The 7,181-nt window shown below is 43.0% G+C and overlaps 1 long non-coding RNA gene across 1 annotated transcript in view; it reads right to left on the bottom strand.

Moving 5' to 3' along the window:
* Window positions 1–2,559: 2,559 nt before the first annotated feature.
* LOC101844961 overlaps window positions 2,560–7,181 on the bottom strand; it is a 27,727-nt gene continuing 23,105 nt past the window's right edge. Inside the window, exon 4 of the long non-coding RNA XR_221106.3 lies at window positions 2,560–5,779. This is a non-coding gene — a long non-coding RNA (uncharacterized LOC101844961). The remainder of the gene's footprint in view (window positions 5,780–7,181) is intronic.

The raw sequence follows: 7,181 nt of genomic DNA, 5'->3' as shown, positions 1-7,181 counted from the left end.
AGTCAAAGTCCCCGGCCGCCTCCAGGGGCAACAGGGCCAGACGCACCAGAGCCAGCAGGGCGAACAACGCACACAGCAGGCAGAAGATGAACACCATCGCTGATTCCAAAAGGAGCAGCATCTTGGGCACCTATCTTTCGCGGTCCGTTTTATAAAGCTCAATTATTTTTTTAACAGAATAAGGAAAATTATAATATATTCTTTGGTTTGCGTATTAAGCTCTTCTTGATACTAGAAAAGAGATGAAAGAATTTTTTTGGTTTTTATTGGCTTTGTTTAAGTTTTACCTCAGTAAGTGGAATGTGTTAGATTATACTTTTTTGCTTTGGTTTGTTTCGCTTTTGTTTGAGTTGCAAGTTCCTTTCGGTTAAATTATCAACCAATGTCTTTCCAATTTACTCAACATCTTGTTCAGTGAAATACTGATTATTACGAAGTCCTTTTTTTGCACATACATTTTGAATGTAGTATATGTATTCAGTATCATATTTCAAATTCTTTTTGAGTCTCGTGAAATTTGAAAATTTGAGTTTGAAGGACACAATCTTCAAACAAACCTTGCTGACCGGAATAGGTCTTTGCTCCTTTATGGCTCGTCAACTATCAGGTCACCCCAATCCCTGGTTCCACAAACACTGTGAGTTGTTGAACGACGCGGGCTGGTCCTTTCACTTTTGATCATTTTGAGAATTCTGCTGCAGCATGTTGTGCTGATTCATAAAATAAGTTTCATTTCCTGCTTAATTTAAGTCCAACACAAGCAGAGTTCACTCAGGGTGTCTTCTTATAATATTCTTTGCGCTGTCACAAATAATCACAGCACCTTTTCACCCATGAGTATTTTGTATATATTTTTGCACACTTGTCTTCGACTTATTATAAAGAATATTTCTGTTATTACACTTTGCCTTTCTATTTTGTCACTTTCCGTATATTTTATGCCTTGTATCTTTCTGTGTTCACACTGCGTGTATATCCTCACGCCTCGTGCCCAACGATTGTCCTATTTCGCAAGGCCACATCCACAAAGGTCTTCGCTTCGACATGTCTACACACACGGCTTCATGGAGCAAGATATCATAATGCCGGTGAGGTAGGCCAAGAACACTACGTAGAACGCTATGATGACGTAGCACGGGCACAAGATGAGGACACTGATGTCGTCAGGCTGGCTCGGGTCCGGGTCACGATCTGGTATAGCCTGCGAGTCCCCGTCGCCCCGGTCCATAGGGAGCTCACGCACAGCTTGATACAGTGACCTTTCACCTTTATCTTCAAGGACCACCTGGTATTATAACCTTTCACCTTGGTCTTCACGGACAGCCCAGAGCAGTGACATTCACCCTGGTCTTCACAGACATCTTAATATAGTGTCCTTCACCTTGGTCTTCCTCCTTCAGCGGTGATGGTATCTCTCATGTGTGCTGTGTACTCTAAAACCCGCACGGTGTTCTGGTAGTAGACAAACTTCCGCGTTTCTTGCAATCTTGCTACCAATTGTCACAGTCACTGGACTGTCTTCTCTTGACGAGTCAGGTTCCTTCACTACAGTACGGCTGGTAATCTCTCTCAAAACACCAGCGTCGGAGTTTTCATTGACTTTCAAGAAAACTCCATTGCAATCATGGATTTTCCCATCGAGTTCAAGGCTCTCACATCGTTCGGTGATTCAGGCTCGGGGCATTGACTGATCGTCGAGCAATGTTAAAGACTAAACAGAGCTGTTGTTGTTGTTTTTTCAACACGTTACTATGTACATAATATGACGTTTCCCAACGCTTCTTACTTTCAGAAGCTCCCACAACATTGAGGGTATCAATGTCTGACAACTTGTCCGAGCCACATTCTCTGAGATCAGTGCTAGGATCGACAAGCTATGGAGACAACCCTTGGAACTTGAGTTCAACAAGAGAAATAGATCTTTCAATTGTTAAGTAGTTTGTTCGAGTAGCAGCTCAAAGCGCCACTGTGCACGTCAATAAGCGTGCATGAAAGTGTCGTACGATATGACTCTCCAGAACCATTCAAGAGAGTTCGTCACTCATTTAGACAGAAACGAACGTTGAGGTACCGATTTTCCTTTCTAAAAAACGTCTCAAAGTATTAGGGAAATAATCTTCTCCACAAACTTGTTTTTCTGTCACTTCGCTTGAGACGTTTTCTCTTGTTTCATAGTGGTCAGTATATCGATCTACTCAGTGACTAGAATCGTTTCCGGCACCTGTTGTAGCGGAGTCTCTTGGCCGGTGTCATGAAGCAATAGTAGACCCTCAGACAGATGTACAGGACGAACAGCAGGATCAAAACGCCCACGATAAAGTCACTGAAGTAGAAGTAGATCACCATGGCCTCAGCAGTAGCTGCAGGTACCTATCACAGCCAGTGGAAGATCGAGGTTAATCTATCTATCTATCTATCTATCTATCTATCTATCTATCTATCTATCTATCTATCTGTCTGTCTGTCTATCTATCTATCTATCTGTCTATCTTTCTATTTTTTCTCTATGTTGTTCTCTCTTTATATATCTCTCTCTTTCTAGCTATTTCTCTTTCTCTTTCTTTCTCTCTGTCTCCCTCACCACTTCGTTTTCTCTCTGAATCGTTTAAGAAACCATGCTTCTCAGCTGCCACACCAATGCCGAGAATCTGAAAAGACAGCCTACGTGTTATGTCTCACATAAATGTTCTTACTATTTGGCTGCTTAGATAGCAATTTTTTTATCGACACAACCGTCGCCGCCGAGGTCTTGCAGGTTGCCCTGGATTGGTGACTTTGGCACTCAAAACTCTTGGGTCATTTTCTCCAGCCCGCGTCGATTTCTTCCAGTACATGAGCCCAATAAAACTCGTCACCAAGAAAAGAAACCAGATCTGACTTTCCCACTGAGATGCGTATTTCAACACTGTGACCAGGAAGTAGTATATTGGGATGATGACGTTGGCGATCACGACATTAGCCAAATACAGGAACCACTGGGCGCCTTCCGCAACATTGTCCTTCCAAAGAAGCAATCCTTCGACCAGTGACTGGAACATCTGTCGTAACCACTGAGGCGTGGACTCCGCTAGGAGCATGGCGTTGGTTTTCATCTCCATCCCCAAATGTCGCTCGCCTCTTCATTCCTTAGAGGCTTCCAGGTACCGCGCGGCGCGCATGTCTGTGGTACTACTACAGTGGAAGTCGCCTGATTGATTAACCAAACTTGGTGTCTCTTCCTGAAATCCCGCCGATGTAGTTGTGGAACACGTAGAAGGAGACGATCAAAAGAAAAGTAAACACACAGTCCTCCAAGCTGATGGTGCTCCCGTTTTCTTTTGTGGCTGGGTCCATCTACTTTTGCCAGAAATCTAGATAGCCTGCACTACTGAGATACATGTTTTGTTTCAGTTAGAGAGGAATCTATTTTACAGGTCTTGCGTGATTTAAATAATGGAATTTCCTTTAAAATAATATACTAGTCCAAATGCAACCGGTCAGAAATAAGTAATATCGCTTTGAAGCTGCAGAAATTATACCAAACCGTTATTTTTCTTTTGTGATATTAACTAGACCTTGTCTTGTGAGTGTCTTCGGATGTCAGAACTTCTGCCACTGGCGAGTTCGTGAGGGAAAAAAATAGCTAGTAAAAGTCGCCAGTGGCCATTGCGAACCTTTTATCGCTGTTATACCAACAAAAGAACAGGGTATCAAACTCAGAACGGAGAATTTCTGCAAAGACCATATTATACTTGCAGTATTTCACGATGTCTTCAGAAACCGAATTCAAGCCACTACTCACGAGTGAAAAAGTAGTCAGAACGAGACTTAACATCTGACCAGCTCTACGGCTAGATACATGTTACGGGTACACGAGTGACGATACCCCGCTGGCTCAAAACTGGGAAATTATGTTTCGAAAATTCTATTCTCAGTGTTATATTGGTTTGGTATATTCCTGTGATAATTAACAATATAATTGAAGAGCACTAATGTAGTTTAGAGGTTTTGTGTTTCTTAAGTTTTGCAGAGATTATAAAAGCCAATAATATATCTTAATTAACCTTCTAGATGTGTGAAACTGAAGGAGAAATTAATGGTAGTTCTCTAAGGTTTGTAGCTCAATGAGATAGGGGACAACCTGACACAATAACAAAAACGTCCAGTGGTTTCGTTATAGAGGAATGTCTGTCGACTTCAAGAGCAGCGGCTACAACATCTGACCCTCTTTTTCAAGCTCTTGCAGTTGTCCGAGTCCTTGAGGAAGAAGTAGTAGATGAAGACAAAGACGAGGACGTAGACGAGCAGGTCCGTGGGCAGGACGTCATCCGAGACAGCCCCGTACGGCATTGAGGCCTCAAGACTCAGCACGGGGGTAGGGGGTGCGCTGGTGACGGAGACGTGCTCGCTCAGGCCTTGTTGTCTTGTCGTGCACACTGTGTCAGGTCGCCTCCTCTCACAGTTGGAATGTCACTCAGTGCTTCATTATCCTTTATTGCTAGGTCTGTCACGAATAAGGTACAAGTGGAAGAATTTGTGTCTTTTTCCGAAAATCGGTTTTCTCTGCAACAGTGATGTATCTAATCAATGTCTTGTCTCAATACGTTATATCACTGTACCTGAGACCTCTTTCCTGGGAAAATTATGTCCCTGGTCCAAAATTCCTTCTCATTTGAAAATAGATTTGCCTATATGTATGGTTTGTGTAAGGAAAAAGAAGTTAGTACTTTTGAAACACAAGTTTGTTTGAGTTTCCAAAACTGAAGCACAGGGTACTGTGTCAGGTTAAGTGGCTTCCTCTGCTGTCGTGTTATACAACACAATAGACCACAGAGCACGGGAAGGTGACACAAACGATGAAAAGGTAGAGCAGGATGTAAAAACTGAGCAGGCACTTGAAGAAGTCGCTGACAACGGCCAGTGGCTCGGCAGACTTAAAGTGTTCCCGGTAGAATGGCGCGTATACTGAGGTGAAGCTCAACACTTGTCGGTTGAACCAGTCCATTCCGGGGTCGTTAATACGACAAGCATATCGAGAAACGGGTGGTAGCGAATATCAGCATGCGAGTGGATCAAAGTGAGAACTGGACTACGAAAGAAATTATTCAAGAAAGATTTTCCTTCTTCACCTCTCATTCGACAGTAAAGCAGTAATTTATAGCAGTAATTATACAACTGCTTGACTATATGTTTTATTTAGTGTGTCTCTTTTGTCTCCTCCTTTCACTCACCGTGAAATTTTTGGAATGGAGACCTATGGTTGACGGTAGAATTTGGCGACAAAGACGGCAGAGGAGTTTGTTCAAAAGACAAGAAAGTTCGTGGTACCTAGTCAAGATCAGAGATATACACTCCAAACTTGCTGTAGACTCCACTGGTCTTCCCACAAGCCTTTGATGATCGTCACACAATAGCCCAGAAACAATGGTAGTACAAACAGGTGTCCTGTAGCTATCTCCGTGGGTACTTTTATCCTCGGGCCTTGGTTACTAGTCACTGTACAGGCTAGCTACTCACGGTCGGTTGTCTGTGTTGCAGGGCAAAAAATATGTAGATGAACCCAACTGGGATGAGTCGACTAGCTCAGATCACCAACAGCAACGGTTCCGGACTCTTCTGAGGTTCTTGTACTTGGGAGACGCTGACGAGGAGGACGATGTTTTCCCCCTCTGTGACCAGTTCTCGTTTGGCCTTGTGACGCAATCCACGCACCAGATGCCGCCTAGGTAGAAGACGAGCCAGATCAGCAGGATGAGCCAGACGTCGATGATGATCAACATTCGAGACGTTTGCTCTGGGACTGGAGGAATAGACAGAACATCATTGGCAGAGATAGTCCACTACAACAGCAGTGACAATAATCCCATCCAAATTCCAACCCCAACCCCCAACCCCAAACCCCCAACCTCCAAACTCAACCCCCTAAAAAGTAAAATGGACGACGATGCTTACCCGCAGTAAAAAAAAAGGAGGTGAACCATTTTTGGAGAGGGCAAGCAAGTACGTGCGTCTACGCTGCAGTGAAGGGTTCAACATTCATTCACTGAAATATCGTTTGACGATAAACTTCTTTGCTCTTTTCCCCCCTTGGCCTGATTGTGCATTTACCAAACTAATGTCTTGTCAGAGACTGTCTTGGGCTCTTTGGTTTGACAAAAAGTAAGCCCAGGAGTAAAAGCACTTTCCTGTGATGTTACTCACGGAGTTTTCATAGTCTGATTTTCTTCTTCTTTTTTTTTTACTTGAAGCACCAGATGTGGAGGACTTGCTCACCTCCCCCACAATTTCACGTCCCATATACTTTAAACCTAATCTTTCCTTCCCTTCTTCAGTCTTTGAGCCCAAATTCCTCCCTCTAACTATTTCATATCTATCTTTCTCCTGCCCACCCCAACCCCTTCCCCAGTCTCATCTTCGGCCTATCTTTCCACCGAGATCTCTTTGTCTGACCCTGGTCCACCGAGTCTCTTCTGTCTATACCATCTCAGTCTGGCCCATATTCATACCCATATTCCACTGAAAACAAGATATGTTCGACTTGATCCTCGGATAATCTAAAATAAAAACTGGCTAAGGCACATTAATCTAGGCTGAAATACAAAAATAATGTGTGAAATACTCATATTCATATTATATTATGTTTGACAAGATAATTTTTAATCGTAAGACAAAGTAATTGAAATTCATGTTTAAGGGGATTTTGTACTTTTGACTTGTTGTTTCTCTCTCTCTCTCTCTCTCTCTCTCTCTCTCTCTCTCTCTCTCTCTCTCTCTCTCTCTCTCTCTCTCTCTCACACATGCACTGAATGTATTTTAGGGAGGCAATAAATATAATCTATTATCGGCGACTACGCCCTTTGACCAAGCAAAAATTCCTATGTATTATCTGCCTGGCAGGAACAGAGCAGCCCGCCTCTTACATTAACTAAATTTTGTCGAGGGTTGTGTAAGAAAGTAAATTCAAAAACGTTTACAAACCTGCCTTTCAGATTTGCCAAAAGCTTTTCTTCCAAAACGCCTGCTGTTGCTAAGCGCATCATCAGATATCGAACAATCAAACCATATAACGTTTGAAAAGAGCTCAAATTTACGCCAACATAGATTTCTAATAATTGAATATATGTGGGTGGCTCTACAGTGACTGGAGAGCTTCCATTGCAAATAGCCACCTCCTAAGAATTACATGGGTGTTCTGCCCTGGT

The sequence above is a fragment of the Aplysia californica genome, unplaced genomic scaffold (assembly GCF_000002075.1).
Source record: "Aplysia californica isolate F4 #8 unplaced genomic scaffold, AplCal3.0 scaffold00994, whole genome shotgun sequence".
NCBI lineage: Eukaryota > Metazoa > Mollusca > Gastropoda > Aplysiida > Aplysiidae > Aplysia > Aplysia californica.
The sequence above is the reverse complement of the archived record's forward strand: the minus strand, read 5'-3'. Positions and strand labels throughout refer to the sequence as shown.